This window comes from Anolis sagrei, chromosome 2 (assembly GCF_037176765.1).
Source record: "Anolis sagrei isolate rAnoSag1 chromosome 2, rAnoSag1.mat, whole genome shotgun sequence".
NCBI classification, from domain to species: Eukaryota; Metazoa; Chordata; class Lepidosauria; order Squamata; family Dactyloidae; genus Anolis; species Anolis sagrei.
The window spans coordinates 98,413,011-98,431,171 of NC_090022.1; the positions used below are offsets into that span (position 1 = coordinate 98,413,011).

Below are 18,161 nucleotides of genomic sequence, written 5' to 3' on the forward strand. Positions count from 1 at the left end.
CCCTATAGTTTGCTCCAGTAAGGAGCCTGGCTGCCACCCATTGTACCAATTGGAGCTTCCGGGCCGTCTTGAAGGACAGCCCCACGTAGAGTGCATTGCGATAGTCCAATCTGGATGTAACCAAGGCATGGACCACGCTGGCCAAGTCAGACTTCACAAGGTATGGGCGCAGCTGGAGCACAAGTTTTAACTGTGCGAAGGCACTCCTGTAAATGTTAAACAGCATGGGGGACAGAATTGAACCCTGAGGGGCTCCACAGGCCACCGGCCCTGGAGTTGAACAGGAGTCCCCCAGCTCCAACATTTGAGTCCACCCCTCCAGGAAGGACTGCAGAAGAGTGCCTCCAAGCTCCATCCCAGAGAGATGGCCCAGAAGGATACCATGGTCAATGGTATCGAAAACCGCTGAGAGGTCCAGGAGAACCAGCAAGGACACACTCCCCCTGTCTAGCTCTCTTCGTAGATTTAGATATATTAAAGATTCATGCATCTCAGAAGTTGTGATTCTGCCTTGAAGAGGAAGTGAGCATCCTCTATATTTATTTAACTCCTTTGGAGCATTGCAAATAAAGATACAAACCTTCTCTAAGCTCTTGGCATTTCGTTCAAAGGGCATTATTCCATTTTTAGCTCAGTTGACTAGGAACTTTTGTTAATTTGTGGACAGCTCTCAGAGAAAGTCAATCATTACTAATAGTGTAGGAAAAGATAAAAGAGAATTTAATTATTGTGGTATTATCTTCTTACTATGTTGTCACCCAACTACTCTCTTAGCCCATATTTTGATATTCTGCACTTAGGTATGATATACTTATTAGTATTTTTTTGCATCACACATTGAGATACTGAATAAACTATGAAATGATGTTTAGTAAGAAAGGACATTTTGGAAAAATAGTTAATTGATTCTTATGTTGTGTTGTTTCTCTGTTTACAGTTTCAGGTATTTTTGTTAAGGCAAAGTGGGAAGTGTGACTGGTGACTATAGAAATATGCTTTTAATGTTCTATTGGTCAATAAATCAATATCTTCTTAACCCGCAGATCTGGCTGGAATCCATGCTAAAGGATAATGTGTGGATTGATTCAACTGTGAAAAAAGCAAATGATACAACTAACTTGTAAGATAATTTATGAGAGCTTCATTATGGGAGAATATGTAGATATAGGTTTAAGACTCTCACTGGAGACCTGGATGGCATAATAGCAGTACCTTTTTAAAGTCAGGAAAATATTTTCTTTGAAATGCCATCTTCTATGCGGCCCCAGTTATTTTCTCTGAGTTTATTTCAGTGTCCAACGTTCAGCCACTGGAATTTGCAGAGGACATTACATGGAACACAGATTTAGCAACACAGAAATACCAAATGCTCAAGAATTCCTTTCTTCAAGCACCATTCAATTTTCAAATTATTTTTTCTGAATTTACTGAGAAAACCTGTTTTAAATATATTCAAATATATTAAATATAAAATCCCCTAATATCTATTTGGATGAAGGGCAGTTTTTACAAGTTATAATAACAACTGGATTAGATACCTACAATGAACAATGGAAAAAAGCAGTTCAGAGGGAATAGCATTGACTATTTTGTGGTGGCACCCTCTGCAAAATACCAGTTTTGCAGTCCAGGAAAAATAAGAGATTTCACTGTAATGTTTTCCAAAAAATCGCTGTCCTGGGAGTTCATTTGAGCTGAAAATCAACCAACCAGCTGATCAATTCAAGACTTCCACTGGAGACCTCATTGTTATAATAGCACCAAGTTTTTGGAGTCAGAAAAATGCTTTATATAAAATGTTATAATTTTAAGGTATCTTTGGGGTTCACTTCTTCTCTGTGAGTTTATTTCTGTTTTAATTTTTCATTTAATAATTTCTAGTCTTTCTCTATATTTTTATGCAGTTATATTACTTGTAATGTTCTGTGATTTAATTTTTCAAATGTCTTTCTTTTTTATTTTGTCCTTTGGATTTTCAGTGATGAGATTTATAGAAACACTCTTTCAAACTGCCCACAAATGAATACAAATGGAACCATTGAATATGTGAAATGCTCTTCTGTGGCTGCCTGGGTTTGTAAAAGGAGTGTAGGTAAGTGAAAATGCAATGGGACACTCAAGAGCTTAACCTAACATACAGATGAGAACCTAGTTATCCACCGTATTTGCATCTTCCAAATGCTCTGACATAATTCCCAAATCAAAATACAGTTTTCAACGTGTTTTGTCTCAGAAAATATATTTGAAAATATTTATTTCTTGTAGTTATTTGTCTTCAAGTAATTTCCAACTTATGATAATACACTCTTAGAGTCTTCTTGACAAAACTTTTTCAGTGGAAAGTTGTGACTGTTTTTCTGGTAAGTTACGTAAGAGAATGTGATTCGACCAGAGTCATCCCAGAGGGTTTCCATGTCTGAGCAAAGATTCAAATCCTGGGCCTCCAGAGTCAGCCTTGTGATGCTCAAAAGTATCACAGCACACTGGTTTTTTGTTGGAATTCATTCCCACACTGCCCAAGTCTGCAGTCCTCAATAAGGAACAGTTAGTTACCTTTGGAATAGGCTGAGGGAATCCCTCCCCCGCTCCCTACTCCTGAATGTCACTTGGAATGTCTCTTTTTGTTCTCTCACTCTCACTCAGCTCTCATCCTGATTAGTGAAGTAGAATGGACACTCTTCAGGCTGCATGCCTTTGTTTAAGACTTCTGCTTTTTCATCTTTGCACTGCAACCTCTCTCTACTCTGTCTGTTTGTAGAAATGTAGTATTTGGAGGGTTTTTCCTCTTGTTTTGGAACTTAGAAGTTATGAAGTTAGAGAGAAACTTAGACCCAATTATTTCCTATCAATAAATGTAGTTTTTTTAATAAATAAACCTTTTTGGTAACTTTAAAGATTGAACTCTCGAGCACTTTGGTTTTTACTTTACTTATTTAATTATTGGAACTACTGTGTTTTAAATGTGTTTAACTAACGTTTTATTTATTTATTTACTGTATTTATATACCACCTTTCTCACCCCTGAGGGGGACTCAAGGTGGTTTACAACATACAAGTGGCAAAAATGCAATGCCAACATAGAATAAAATAATGCAATCATAATAACTAATTATGACATATAACTATGACTTAAAATCATTAAAACCATTAAACATATGACATAAACAGAATTTAAACATTTGGACATAGCATTCAAAACATCCTGGTATAAATATTAAACTTGCATAATCCAAAAATTGTACACCATAGCCATTCTGTTTGTCATTGCACATGTTTCTAAATTATTCTTTGTATTGCATTATTTTACTGGCCAACAGGCTTGATCCCACAACCATGTCTTTGTTCTATCTTTGTTCTATTTCTTCTGTTTTTACTGTTTATTGTTTAATTGTTTATTTTATTGTTTATTCGTTTTCCTTTGTTAACTTGACATTTACGTTGTTTATCTTGTTTATTGTGTTTTATTCTTGTGAGCTGCCCCGAGTAATTTCGGGGAGATGGGGTGGGATAGAAATAAAGATTAAAAACACTGGAAAATACACACATTATAATATATTTCTACAAAATACATATTAAAATACATAGAACAAATATTAAATATAAGACACAAATTTAAAATGTGTCATCAAAACTGGCTGGGTAGGCCTGCTGGAAGAGATGGGTCTTCTAATGTATGTTAATTTCCAAGAGATGATCTAACTGTTGGAGCTCTTCCAGCAGATGGTTCCACAATCTTGGGGCGGCCAATGAAAAGGTCCTCTGGGTGACCGTCATCAGTCGGGTTCTGGCTGGTTGGAGTAGCTGCCCACCAGAGGACCTCAGTATCCAGGGGGAATTGTACTGGATAAGGCAATCCTTTAGGTAACCTGGACCCAAACCATTGTAGGGCTTTAAAAGTCAAAACCAACACTTTGTACTTTTCCCAGAAACAAATTGGCAGCAACTGGAGTGACTTTAGGATAGGTGTGATAAATAATGAGGTAAAAATGAGACACAATATTATGCTGAGCATAATGAGGCCTCTGTTTAGCAATTTATGGACAAAAGTGAAGAAGTTTGTATTGTCGTGACTCCTTTATTACTGAAAATATTTGTCTATGAAAATGCAAAGAAAATATTAAACTATCTTTTTATAAACATCTTTCAGATGCCAAAATGTTTTGGGAATACCCTGGTTGGATACTCATCATGCCTTTGGGAAACAAAATGTATAACCATAAAGAACATGCAGAGTCAGCATGCTTCTTAGAAGAAACATGTACCGGAGTCACCTACTGGAAGGAGAAATATGTACCAGTCAGTGGTGAAGAACTGATTTTACCAATGTCAAAACGTGATTCTACATATATAAAAACTGGTAACTGCCCACTTCTGATAGTACTTTTTTGTAACAAAATCACATACTTAGAAAGTTATTGATCCTTTTTACTTGTCATTAATTTAGTGATCATGTTTCATACATTTTGTTTTGTTAGTCTAGAAAGTGTGGCCTGTTGACTACAAGTGTGATCCAGACTCCACTTTTGCTGCCATGGCAATCATCCAAAGTTTCTTGAAGTTGCCCATCCACCATATGTTAAAGGGAATTAACCAAGAAAGTGGATATTAGTGATGGGGTAGTAGTTCTTGAATAGCTGTGGATTCAGGGAGGTCTTCTTTATCTCCTGCATGGAGAGCCTACTAATGTCAAAACAGACTTCACAAGGAAGTGATCTGATCGCAACTGCCATTACACCTGTGAGCTTTTGTCATCCTCTTCCTCCACTTCCCCTGACCTTACCTGTTGAACAGAAGGACTAAGCTATCATGAAGTATGAAGTTTTCTTGGCAAAATTTGTTCAGAGTGAGTTTGCTCTTACTTTCTTCTGATATGGGATGTCCTGCTGTCAGAAGAGGGTGACTTGTTGAAGATCACTCAGTAGGTTGCCATGACCAAGCAGGTATTCAAACTCTGATCTTCAGAGATCTAGGCCAGTTCTATACAGTTCAGAAAAGTGGGCTGAAACTAGTGTCGGAGACACCAGTTTAAGCATGCTCTGTGTACCAACAAAGATGCCCTAAGGTGCCACATTGGCAACATGACATTCCCACTGCCCAGCTACACCAAACACAGTTAGTACTAACTGCTAACTGGGTGCACCAACTGCTACCTCCCTTCTCCTATGTTGTTGCTGGCAGAAGCAACACTGTAACCTACCTCCCCCTTTCCTCCTCCCATCCTTCTTAATAAGTTGCAGTGTCACTGTGTTGCTACTACAACATAAGGGGGAGGGGGCATTGGGGAACAGCCATCCTGTGTCTCCAGGCCACCTGAGCCCAGGGGCAAGGGATGGCTGTTGGGACAGTTACAGCCAGATCTGCATGAGCACTGGCCATACTTAGACAAGGACCTGAATCCTGGTGCAGTATATGGATTTTATCCCATACTTATGTACGGCCACATTAAGTGACTTTAATGCATAGCAGCCTGTGTGTGTTTTGTAGCTGCCTGTGGGCTAGTTTGACGCAATGCTAACCAAAATGGTCAGTGTATATGTGCTCCTATTCCAGTGTTCAAACCACTATACCACACTAGGATAGCATTGGAGTATAGCACTGGATTAAAGGGCATCCTAGGCAAAGTAAAGGTAAAGGTTTTCTCTGACATTAAGTCTAGTTGTGTCCGACTCTGTGGGGTGGTGCTCATTTCCACTTCGAAGAGCTGGCGTTGTCCGTAGGCACCTCAAAGGTCATGTGGCTGGTATGACTGCATGGAGCACTACTACCTTCCCGCAGAAACAGTACCGATTGATCTACTCACATTTGCATGTTTTTGAATTGTTAGGTTGGCAGAAGCTGGGGCTAACAGCGGGAGCTCACCTCGCTCCCTGGATTTGAACCGCCAACCTTTTGGTCAGCAAGTTTAGTAGCTCAGTGGTTTAATCTGCTGCGCCACCAGGGGCCCTTAGGCATGCGCAATTTGACATACACAAATTGTGACATACACAATTTTTGTTATAATTTATTCATTAACAGAGTGATCCTATGCATATTTCCTGAGACTAAACTTATTGAATTCAGTGGGGCTTAATTCAAGGCAAGCATCCCAGATATTGGACTGCTTTGTTTTTTTTTTTTGTCTCCAATTTTACTTGATCATACCTTCGTATTCTTCACAACTGTTACTGTGATTTTGTTAGTGATAATCAGAATGTTGTATCTTTTTAGAGGTTAATTCCAAATCTGATATGTTTCTGGTGCTGTTCCCTGGTTTATGAATATTCTGTCCTGTGCATTGCAGCAGTAACAGATATTACCAATAGCTATTCCCACTATAGACATTATATGGAATTGAAGAACAAGGTTTATATGACTGGTACTATATTCTCAGGATGAGAAGATGTAACCTCTGTTATCTATATCTATATCTATATCTATACATATAATAAAAGTCAAAGTTTGTATGCGACGTAGGACAGAGGTAGGTAGGATGTAGGGCGGACGTGTTTATGGCAGCTTTCTGATTGACTGCCACTGTGGTGCTATTTGCATATGGTCTCTGATTGGCCAACCTCAACAGGACCCCCTGGTGGCGAAGACAGTTAATGAGAGAAACGGAGACATGACAGAGGGAAATTTGCATATGGTCTCTGGCCAACCTCAATTCCAATATTCCGAAAGGACAAAGAGATGAAAGGAAAAGGCCAGATGCTGTGTCAGAAAATTACCAATAAAGACCAAACTTGGCACACAGAGCCCCCATGACCCACTCTACAGCCTACTGCAGTTTGGAGGAGGATGGACCATAGATGATGGGACTTCCAGTCCCATCACTCACTTTCTGAGACCGCTGTTGACCTCATCCAATGACTGATCTAGACCAAACTTGGCACATAGACCTCTCATGACCCACTTTACGCCCTGGTGTGGTTTGGCCGGGGATGGACCATGGATTGTGGGACTTGCAGTACCTTTGCTCAATTTCTGAGACCACTGCAACCCACATCCAAGTACCGATGAAGACCAAACTTGGCACACTGAGTCTCCGTGACGCACTCTACATCCTGGTGCGGTTTGGAGGAGGATGCACCATGGACGATGGGACTTGCAATACCTGCACTCCCTTCCTAAGACCATTACAACTGCCACAATGATGGATCAGGACCACAATTCACACAGAGAGCCATCATGACCCACTCTACATCCTGGTGCGGTTTGGAAGAATTTGGCAATGGATGACGGGACTTGCAGTCATTTCACTCACTTCCTGAGACCACTGCGACCCTCACCAATGACTGATCAAGACCAAACTTGGCACACAGTCCCCATGACCCACTCTACATCCTGGTGCACTTTCGAGGAGGACAGACCATGGATGATGGGACTTGAAGTACCTCCACTCCCTTCCCAAGACTTCTGCAACCCTCTTCTAATGTCCGATCAAATCCAAACTTGGCACACAGAGCCCCCATGACCCACTCTACATCCTACTGCGGTTTGGAGTAGGGCATACCATGGATGATGGGACTTGAAGTATCTCTACTTGCTTTCTGAGACTACTGCGACCCTCAACAATGACTGAACAACACCAAACTTGGCACATAGACCTCTCGTGACTCACTTTACGCCCTGGTGTGGTTTGACTGTGGATCGTGCATGGATTTTGGGACTTGCGCTACCTTCACTCAATTTCTGAGACCACTGCAAAACATCATCCAATTTCTGATAAGGACCAAACTTGGCACACCAGGTCTCCATGATGCACTCTACATCCTGGTATGGTTTGGAGGATGATGCACCATGGACAATGTGACTTGCAGTACCTTCACTCAGTGAAACCACTGAGACCCTCATCCAATGACTGATGAAGACCAAACTTGGCACACAGAGCCCCCATGGCCAACTCAACATTCTGGTGAGGTTTGGAGGAGAACAGACTATGGATGATGGGACTTCAAGTACCTCCACTCACTTCCCAAGACTGCTGCAACCCTCATCTAATGACCAATCAAGACCAAACTTGGCACACAGAGCCACCATGAGCGACTCTACATCCTGGTGCTGTTTGGAGGAGGATGGACAATGGATGATGGGACTTGCAGTACCTTCACTCACTTCCTGAAACCACAGTGACACTCATCCAAATACCAAGAAAGACCAAACTTGGCACAGACAGCCCCCATGACCAACTCAACATTCTGTGATGTTTGAGGGAGACTATGGATGATGGGACTTGCAGTACCTTAACTCATGTTCTGAGATTGTGGTGATCCTCATCCAATGACTGATCAAGACCAAACTTAGCACACAGAGCCCCCATGACCCACTCTCCATCCTGGTGCAGTTTGGAGGAGGATGGACCACAGATGATGGGACTCGCAGTACCTTCACTAACTTCCTGAGACCACTGCGAGCCATATGAATAACTGATAAAGACCAACCTTGATATACAATTCTTTTCTCTAATAACCCGGGCAGCGCTGGGTCCCCAAGCTAGTAGTTAATAAATTCAATGTCAGCTCAAATGTGTCAGTACTTCATTTAACTTCACATAGTTATACGTATGTGAGCCACAGAGTGCTATGTGGGTTACTCTTTGCAGAATGCGGTAAAAATGCTGGTTTGGGAGGATTAGGGAAACCAGGGATATAGCTTTGTGTTGTTGTTGTTGTTGTTTCAGCTTGCAGTGAAGGACATTATGGATCCTATTGTCAGAGAAGATGCCCAGACTGTCCAAAAGATAGACCATGCAATAGATTGTTAGGACAATGTGCTGGTGAGGTGACTTGTCTAGAAAAAAATTCTTTGGCACACTGTGAAATTCGTGAGTACTGAAATAAAAGGAAGAAAGGAATCTTCCTTTAATCTGAAGCCTTTTTACAATCATTCATCATTATATATATATAATTCATTCATTCATTCATTTTAATGGTAATTGTTACTGGTTTTTGTTTTTTGTTTTGTTTTGCAGAAGTGTTCCCTAAGGCAGGAAAATACCCTATTTATGTAAATCTAATTCTCACCTTTTTTTGGCTAAATTACCTCTTCAAAATTAAGGTGTGCATTAGATTTGTGTCATACGGTAATCTTAATGTTGAGCCAAAGCAAGAAGGGAAAGCTGCTTCAGGAGCCCCTGGAGCTGTTACTTGAGGGATGTCACCTCTAATTTAATGGCAATGACTCAATGCTATATGGTCCTGGTATTTGTAGTTTGGTGAGGCATCAGCATCCTTGGGCAGAGAAGGCTGAAGGCTTTGTAAAACTACAACCCCCATGATTCCATAGTATGGAACCAGGCAATTAAAGTTAATTCATTCTGCAGCATAGATGCACCCCAAGGTTTTCTTTTCCATTGCTGGGAGCTATGGTGTTCCAAATTACAAAGAGTGTACCTTCTGCCACTGTGCATTACATTCGGCAGCAAATACTTTTTTTTTGTTTCAGGGTTTTGAAAATTAAGGTGCACATTCAATTCAATGATGCATTAGACTCCAGTAAATACAGTATGTGTGCCTGTCATACCATGTGAAACAGGCATGTCTGTTTAGATTTAGCAGCACATCTTTTTCCTTAAAAACAATTTAAAAGATAATAAAATGTTTATATTTCAGTTGACATATAATGTTGTTATCGCCTTTTTCGATTACTATGCATCGTTAAAAAAAACCAATGACCAAAGGCACATCTTATATTGTCTAGTGCAGTGCAACGAACAATTATTATTAAGTATCCCAATTATTGTACATATATTGTGCTTTTTTACTGCTCAGTGGCAACTATGTAATGTTATAATACTTTCTTTGTTTTTCTGTTTCATTATTATCTGAAAAGGACTGAAAAGCCAATTTTGTTATTACCAGTGGGTATACTTCAATGATTATTGTTATTATATTTCTACATATGGGCAGATTAATGTAACTGATGCCATACACATGTGCCGCGAATATAAAACAGCCGATCTCCTCCATTTGTTTTCCAATGAAGAAGAGGTTAGTCAATTAGGCATAAGCCATGTTCATCTTTAAAATAATACTAAAATTTTCTCTTTTTAAACATTATTTTTGGGGAGCACACCTGGAAGTACAGATTGAAAAAAAATCCTTGAGCCCAAGAAATGAAATAATACTCTCACTTAACCGGCACTCATGGGGATTGGTAGGTGCTGGATAAATGTAGCTTCTGGTTACTTGAGAGTTACTGTTAAAATAGGTGCAAGTACTGTAATGCTGTATCATATACTATAAACTCTATATTGACTTGACATTAATAATTAAACGCAAATTGAGACAAATAAAGACTGACATAATACAGTGTTAATGTAACACAGTTTTACTGTATTACAAAAACCAGCTTTTTCAATCACAGTATTAATTTTTGGGTTGCTGTGAGTTTTTCGGGCTGTATGGTCATGTTCCAGTAACATTCTCTCCTGACATTTTGCCTGCATCTGTGGCCAGCATCTTCAGAGGTCTGTTGAAGGTGAGTCAAGTGGGGTGTATATATATTTGTAGAGACTCCATATTATCCAACATTTTCGTTTATCCGATGTCCTGCCAGCCCGTTTATGTCCGATAAGTGAAACTATTGTATCAATATTCTCCTTAAGAGGTGAATTGCCAGCCTCTGTGTCTTAGTTGACCTGTGATATGTTCATGTTCTTTTTCTACCCTGCTGTAGTTTCATTTATGTTTTAGTAATAATAATATTTGTAAGGCTGTACCTTTGAACTCCTCTTTATTAACAACAGAAAATAAATACATGGAAACTTGCTCTATCACCCACCTCCCTCAGGAACTTGCCCTGCTGCTCATTCCTTTCCCCATTACTCTGAATAGTGGTCTGCTGGGTGATAGAGCCTACTGGGTCATGTGGCTCCCATTAAAATAGTTGCAAATGTAGCAGATTTGGGGAAAACGCCTTCCAGCCACCATCATTCAAGTATAGTCATAGTTAGGATATCAGTACCGGTCTGAATCCCTCTTTGAAGGTGAGAGGGTCGGTATATAAAACCTCGAAATAAATAAATAAATACATTTCTGCAGGAAGAAAGCTTTCTTTTTTCTACTTTCTTACTTGCTGGTTATCTTTCTTACTTGCTGGTTATCTTTCTTCCATGGTAACTCTTGCTGCAATTTCTTCCCTTTACAAGTGATTTTTCTTTCTTCTGCTTTCCCCATGATTTTCTTTGTTTTGGAAACCAGAGTCCTTGTTTTACCACTAAAGTCTTGTTCCTTGTTTCTCCCTTCTGTTTCTCAGGCTCTGGCTATATTAAAAGCGAGGGGCGGGGTGCACTTTGCTAAAAGAAAATTGTTACTGAAGTTTAACTGTTGGTGGGTGTTGGATGATTGTAGCCATAATTTATTTCTCTGTTGCTTCTGCTAATCTTTTCCAGGACTGGCTGATTAAAATAATATCTAAAACAATCTGGGTTCACAGTGTTAGTCCATTTTACCAGCCAAAGTTATTTCCTGTGCAATCACAAGTAAGAACGTTCAGGTAAGCTTCAGATGTTTCTTAAATTCATTTGGAATATGTTACAGTAGTTACTGTGGTCTCATATCTGTCAGAAGGCAGTGGTCCTGAAGTCACTGACCAATCAGAGGAACCAAAGCAAAGGTTGAATTCTAGGGGCCTGGACAAAAAAAAAGGGTTGCCATCTCTTTTGAGATTTGTGAGATGTTTGAGTCCCATATTTACGTTCCACTGATAGAAGTCCTTGGCTTTGGTAAGGATCCAGTTGGCAGTGTTGGTTACAGCACGGGTCTTTATCTGGAAATGGAGGTTGCTACATGAACTAAAGACTAAAATGCTCAAAGTTTCCCTTGTTGGCAGCCATGCAAGGTTCAATCTAGTTCATGCTAGGAGTAAACTACAGTGGTCAGATCCCTGCAAAAGGGTGGCATTATCAGCAACTGCTCTTGCTTTTTTCTAAAGCCAACATGAGGATGGTTCTGTTATCGTGAAATTGATTAAATAAATTGCTCTGGAACTCCTCTTGCTTTCCCTTTGTTCGAAAAATAAACTAGTGATATTTGTCTTATCTGCAGCTTTGCTATTTCATATTTTGCAGTTGATCCTGTTAATGAAATATTACTTTTAAATTGATGCGTCTTGAGATGCCAAGCACTTAAAACATTGATAGAAGGGAGGGTCATCCCTTGTAAAAATACGAAGAGGATGGATAACTTCCCTTATATCTCTTTAAAGATCATATCTAAATTTGCATGTCAACTGAGATTCATCTGTGTGAATGATTTTTTTCTTCTTCATGGTCTCTTTGAATCACAATTTGGATATTCTCATGCATGTGCAGAACACTATTTGGAACATTTCAGAATCAATCATATCTCCTCTTTGTATTTCAGGGGTCTCGCAGACATTGAGGAGTTGTGTATTCAGTTGGATCCTAGTGTGGCACAATTGATATCAACTCCCTGTTCACATAATGCTTCATGGGTCTGTAAAGCACCATTAGGTAAATGAATTTCTTGTGTTCTATTGTGCATTTCTGTATTCAGTAATACAGGCAGCCCTGGAGTTACAAACATCTAACTTACAAATGACTCACAGTTAAGAATGGGGTGAGACAGCAGGAAGTGAGAGAAATCTACTCCTCAGAAGGGAAATTCACTCTTGAAAGAGGTTTTTTCCCCGTGTCAGAAGCAACTTGAGTAACTGCAAGTTGCTTCTGGTGTGAAAGAACTGGCCCTCTGCAAGGATGTGGCCCAGGGGATGCCCAAATGTTTTACCATCCTGTAGGAGGCTTCTCTCATGTCCCTGCATGGGAAGCTGGAAGTGACAGACAGGAGCTCACCCCGTTCCCTGAATTCGAACCTTCTGATTCTGAACATAGACAGCAAAATAAACACCATTTCCCTGTGCTATCCAAAGCTAAAAAGTGTATATTTTTGGCTGGAGTTAAACTTTAAAAATGTACCTATTCCAACTTTCATGCAAATTCAAGTTCAGAACAAACCTACATAACTTATCTTGCTTGTAACTTGGGGACTGACTGTACAGTGGAGTTAGGGAGAAAGATCCAAAGGTTCTCTCAAAAGCATTTTTTCACTGCCCAAACCTGCATCAAGTTGGCTTCTTGAGTTTGCATTAGGACAGCACACCTGTACAGACTAATCAGGCAATGATTAATAACCGCCATGCTAGTAGTTAGTAGCATTAAACCACTGGTTTATAAGCCTTTTCCTTTGTTTAAGAATATTTGTTTTCAGTTGCAACTGTTAGATAATTCCTAACGATTAATGTTGGTTCACCCTACATTGACAGCTAAAGCATCTAAAATCCACATTACATTTGGTCTATCTCTCAAAGGGTGAATCCATTGTGTAACACAAAGGCATGTTAGCCTGGAATATCACCATGCAGAGAAATTTTGTGGCATCCTCAAGACTAACTGAGAGATCAAAATTTGTAACCTAAGATTTTGTCTACTTTCACAGATACATAGAGTGAACTTGTCACCTCATCACTGTATCCACTATTTCTGTATTTCTGTGGCTATTCATACACACAGTATCTCTCTTCCTTAGCACTTCACTCAATGAATCTGAGGAAATAGACAGTGTACAGCAGAGTATGGTACCAGACTATACCATCTGCTAGTCTCTAAGTTTATTTTGCATCATGGTGCAACTGTTGGTGACAGCTGATGCTAATTCCATTTTACAGGCCTATGAATGAAACGTTTCAGAAACAAAGGAACTTAAAAGAACCTCACATTCAGTGTGTTTGCGCTTCCATACCAATGGGTCGTAAGTCTCTTCAATGTTTTGGTCTGAACCGTAAAGGAACTATTCAAGGTGCTGAATGTATTGAGCAGATAGGATTCAACACTTTGGATAATACCTTTAAAGTCTGAATTAAGGCCCAGAGTGGATTCACTGCCTCATTGATCTGAAAGCCATCTACTGTCACTGAGTGCTATGCCCTGAAACTTTTTGCTTTGGCAATAAGAAATCACTAGGTAATAAAAAAAGTTCTTTCCTAGAATGTCAGAAGTTTAAAAAAGAAAATGCCAGTAAGCTGTAGTGTTACAAACTACCTTCCTTACAGGACTTCAGCAAGGAACAATATGCTTAATGGTCTAGACACATCACTAAAATCTGGGTGGGAGCCACTGAAAGTCCTGTGTAAGAGCAAGATATGTGTATGGGAAATAAATGGTTTATCTCCTACTTAGCAAGATTTCAATCAATGGAACTGGAGCATTTGAAGCATCCATTTCAGGCAGACCCTTGCAATGAAATGTAGACTTAGTATGTTTTCTGTTTGTTTGTTTGTTTTTGTTTGTTTTCACAGCTTTAGAGCGCGTAGATGCTCCAGACAAGTGGTGGATATCGTTGGTGTCCTCCCTTTTAGTAACCATTGTTGTATTGGCGGTAACTGTGTTTGTTACATATAAATATGGATTCTGGGTTACAGAAGTAGCAAATGAAGTGAAACCACAATCCCTTTAGTCAAATAGCCAGAGCAATTCATTTATAGAAAGAGCAAAACCAAATATACTTTGTTGGTTGTCTGTAAGAAGCAAACTCATTGAATTCTTTTTGCTTGTTGTTTAAAATGTATGAACTGGTGAGGTGGATGAGACTCAAAGTGGAAGAAAGCAATACTGAGGAAAGAGAAATAGGAAACTGTTTAGAGGCTTTAGGAAGTATTTAAAAACATTTATGAAGTTGTGTAATTTAGATGAGGCTGCAATAATTTAAAAGCAATGGCAGAATGTAATGTAACAGAAATTATTCCTTTAATACAAAACCTTAAACAGTTTTGCTGCCATCAATAAATCTTCCACATGTCTGTTTTCATGTTTCTTAAATGATTAAAAATATTTGTGAAAAGGGTATTTTCTTTTTTGCAGATAATTTGCAGGTAATAAACCTTCATGTCTTGAAGTTTGCTGTGTGTAACTTTATATGGTGCCAAGCTCTTGCTCCATTATGAGTTCATCAGAAATCTGTATATGATCATGTTGATGGCAGGTTTGAGTGTCCAGATTATGGATTTGATAGGACCCATGAATAAGTCGAGGGTCATTCTATGAAGAGGGAAAAGCAGCAGCACTGAAGGGGAGGATGGTGGTAGCTACCACCACCATCATTTCCCCACTCAGGCATTCACAAAGGCCAGAAGTGATGCCATGGCAGAGAGAGTAGAAGAGACTGGTAGTTTTTGAAGATTCTCCTGGGACAGACTAAGCTCTCATCTTTTACCACTCAACTCAAATAATGGATTGGTTCCTTTAGGTACACTACTTACACTGGCTTATGTGTCATGAATGACTTTTCAACAATTTTAAAGCATAGGTTCTTTTTATTGCAATTTCCAGTATGAAAGGATCTATCAGATTACAGAAAAACATTTAGACATACAGACATACAGATTCTATGCAACTATATTGGATGTAAAACAGTTTACAGTTACATTGGACTAACAAACAGAGAAAGGGGAATTACTTTTTCATGCAACATTCACACACATGTACATGCATTCATGCTCATGCATCCAAATATTATTATATCCTTTTCTCCCTCCTTGGAGAAGCACCTGTTAGGCTTTCCTGCAGCCTGCCAATGCATAGTTTCAAAACTTCCATAACTTAAAAATGCCGAAATGCCAAAACTTCTTTCTCTAAGAACAATGCCAAGGACCAGATCTCTGTTTTCCATACAGCAGAATCTGACTCCCCTGCACAAAATCTAAGACTCCAAAAGTGCACTTCTTCCTCTTCCCTTGAGAAAGAAGCCCCAAAGTGACCGGAATCATGCTTTCCCATGGCATATCTGACACTCTCCGAATGCACCATCTCTGTCCTTCCCATAGACCAGAGCATGGCGGGTGGAACAGACTCCCCAGGTCTGTCACAATTTGAGTATTATTAGACTGAGTCTTTTATAGGAATATTCTGCTGATGTAGTCCCAAAGTTGTAAATTAATTATAGAAGTCTTCCATCCAAGCTCCATCTCAGTTTCCTGGCAAGATGCTGACTCTTCTTGATTGGTGTTAACAAATACAAGACTTTTGTTGACTTCCTTCTTAACAAAAGGAATGTTACAAACATTTCTTTAATTTGAAAGAACCGTTGTCACAGTCATCATCACAGTTTACTTTTCAGTTCTCATTAGCAACTTTTAATTACAGTCCAGCAAGTAGGTAGTTAATCATTACAGGCCTTAATATTTTACTGGTGCTTCCAAAATTATTAACTCCATCCATATATTCTTCTATTCATTCCCACACATCATTATATCATATTAAATTCACATTTCTCAAATCTCCATATTAAATTTTTGTGACACATTAATAAATTGACCCAGGTTTTTTGAGTTGATTTTTTTTTTTTTTGCTAACATTTTTAGACTTATCCATGAGTATATATAGTAGTTCTGGATTTTTCTCCCTGAGATTTGTTTTGTTCAAAGGTTTTTAAATAATTATAGGAAGATTGTGAAGAGATAATGTGGTGTTACTATGTTTATGATTTTGACCGTCAGTAATTTTTTAATTTTTTTTATTCAGACATGTAATCTAGTAAGAGTAATTATATAAAGAAAAGTCAATATGGTGTATGACTATGGAAACAAGGGTTCGAATCTGTTGCACTCCAGAACAGGATCCTCTCTGACTTTAAACACCACACAGTTGAGTTAAAATAGCAAGCAGTTTATTGAAGGTAATAAAAGCCAAAGCAATAAAAAGCAGTCCACAGTAAAAGGTAAATCCAATAGATTAGGAAGAAAAGGGAGCAATTAGTCCAATTAGTCCATGAAACCAGAAGCTTGATTACAAAGGCAATTAACAGCACTTGAAACAGGAATCAAACAAAGACAAAGGTCCAGGAACTTCGCATGAAGAACTTACGTGGATCCAACGTTGCTTTGTCTGAAGCTAGATTCTATACTTGGCACTTATATCCCTGCCCTATTTCCCAAACAGCTAAGAATGGATTTTTCCTTAACTTTGATTTCACTTCTGCTGCAATCTGGCTGAGCGCTGTAATTGCTGGTTTGTTTGTTTTTGCTGGCTAAAAACACTTCTATTCAAGGCTTCATTAAAATCTGTACCTGGAGATAACTGACCAAAGGACTGCAGCGGAGAGTCTTTCTCAGAATCCCCTTGCAGCAATACAGGCCTTTCTAACTCATCATTTGAACTGCATTCAGGCTCCACATTTCTAAAACCAGGCCTAGGAAACAGACCATCATCCTCATTCCCTTCAGGAACATCTTCATGGACAGCATCCCCATTCTCATAAGAGGAATCAACTTGAACATGAACAACATTGTCATTACCATCATTCAAAGCAACCTGATCATTAGACACAATCACATACAACAGAATCCTCACTTGGAAATCCAATGGGTAACTTGGACAAGTCAAACTCTCTCAACTTTAGAGGAAGACAAAGGCAGGCTACCTCTGAACAAATCTTGTCAAAAAAAACCCCTCTGTGTTCGGTTGTGTCTGGATTCCTGTGAGTTGGAAACTACTTGAAGGCACAACAATTATGCTGATATCTAAGAGAAGTAGATGTACCTGAAGGAAGTGATTGCTTTTGATCTATGTTATTAACAAAACACCGCAACAATCTTGAGAGGCAATAAAATTAGTTAATACATGTTTTCATTTGATATGAGATTGTGAGGTAATGTTTATTGAAGATCTCTTGGCAGAAGGCAGAGCCAGTTATGCCAAGTTTGACGCAGATTTTTTTGTAACTCCTGCATGATGAAAAAAAACCTACATTTTCTAAATCTTTCAAAATTCTTTCATCAGTTCCCAACACTTTATTAATATATGTAGTGCAAATGTAACACTTTATCAGAGCATACAAAGTGAGATTATAAAAAAGCTTGAGCAAAGCAAAATAAATAAATAGACATAGGCAATTCTCCCAATATATATATTGGGATATATCAGACCACTTTGATTCTGGTTACCATTTTGTAGCTTAGAATAACTACAGCCATTTTATTAAAGTAAATACACCCACAAATATGCATATACACATCTCTTAGGTAAAAAGGTGTTTGTTTTTGCAAGTGTATCTAAATTGGTAAAACTTAACATTTAAACTGCACTGTAGTATGTTCAGAGAATTTCAAATTTCAGTAATCTTGATAATTACTATATAAGAAAGCCAGGATTACTACCCCATCCTGTT

The 18,161-nt window shown here is 38.9% G+C and overlaps 2 long non-coding RNA genes across 2 annotated transcripts; both read left to right on the forward strand.

Annotated features, from left to right (window-relative positions):
- The first annotated feature begins 1,985 nt into the window (after window positions 1-1,985).
- LOC132766659 (uncharacterized) lies at window positions 1,986-8,802 on the forward strand. The gene is made up of 3 exons (XR_009630534.2): window positions 1,986-2,092; window positions 4,148-4,357; window positions 8,660-8,802. It is a non-coding gene; the product is annotated as an uncharacterized lncRNA (long non-coding RNA).
- A 145-nt stretch (window positions 8,803-8,947) lies between these two features.
- On the forward strand, window positions 8,948-14,834 carry LOC137096397 (uncharacterized). The gene is made up of 4 exons (XR_010909436.1): window positions 8,948-9,968; window positions 11,372-11,475; window positions 12,345-12,454; window positions 14,296-14,834. It is a non-coding gene; the product is annotated as an uncharacterized lncRNA (long non-coding RNA).
- Window positions 14,835-18,161: the final 3,327 nt, after the last annotated feature.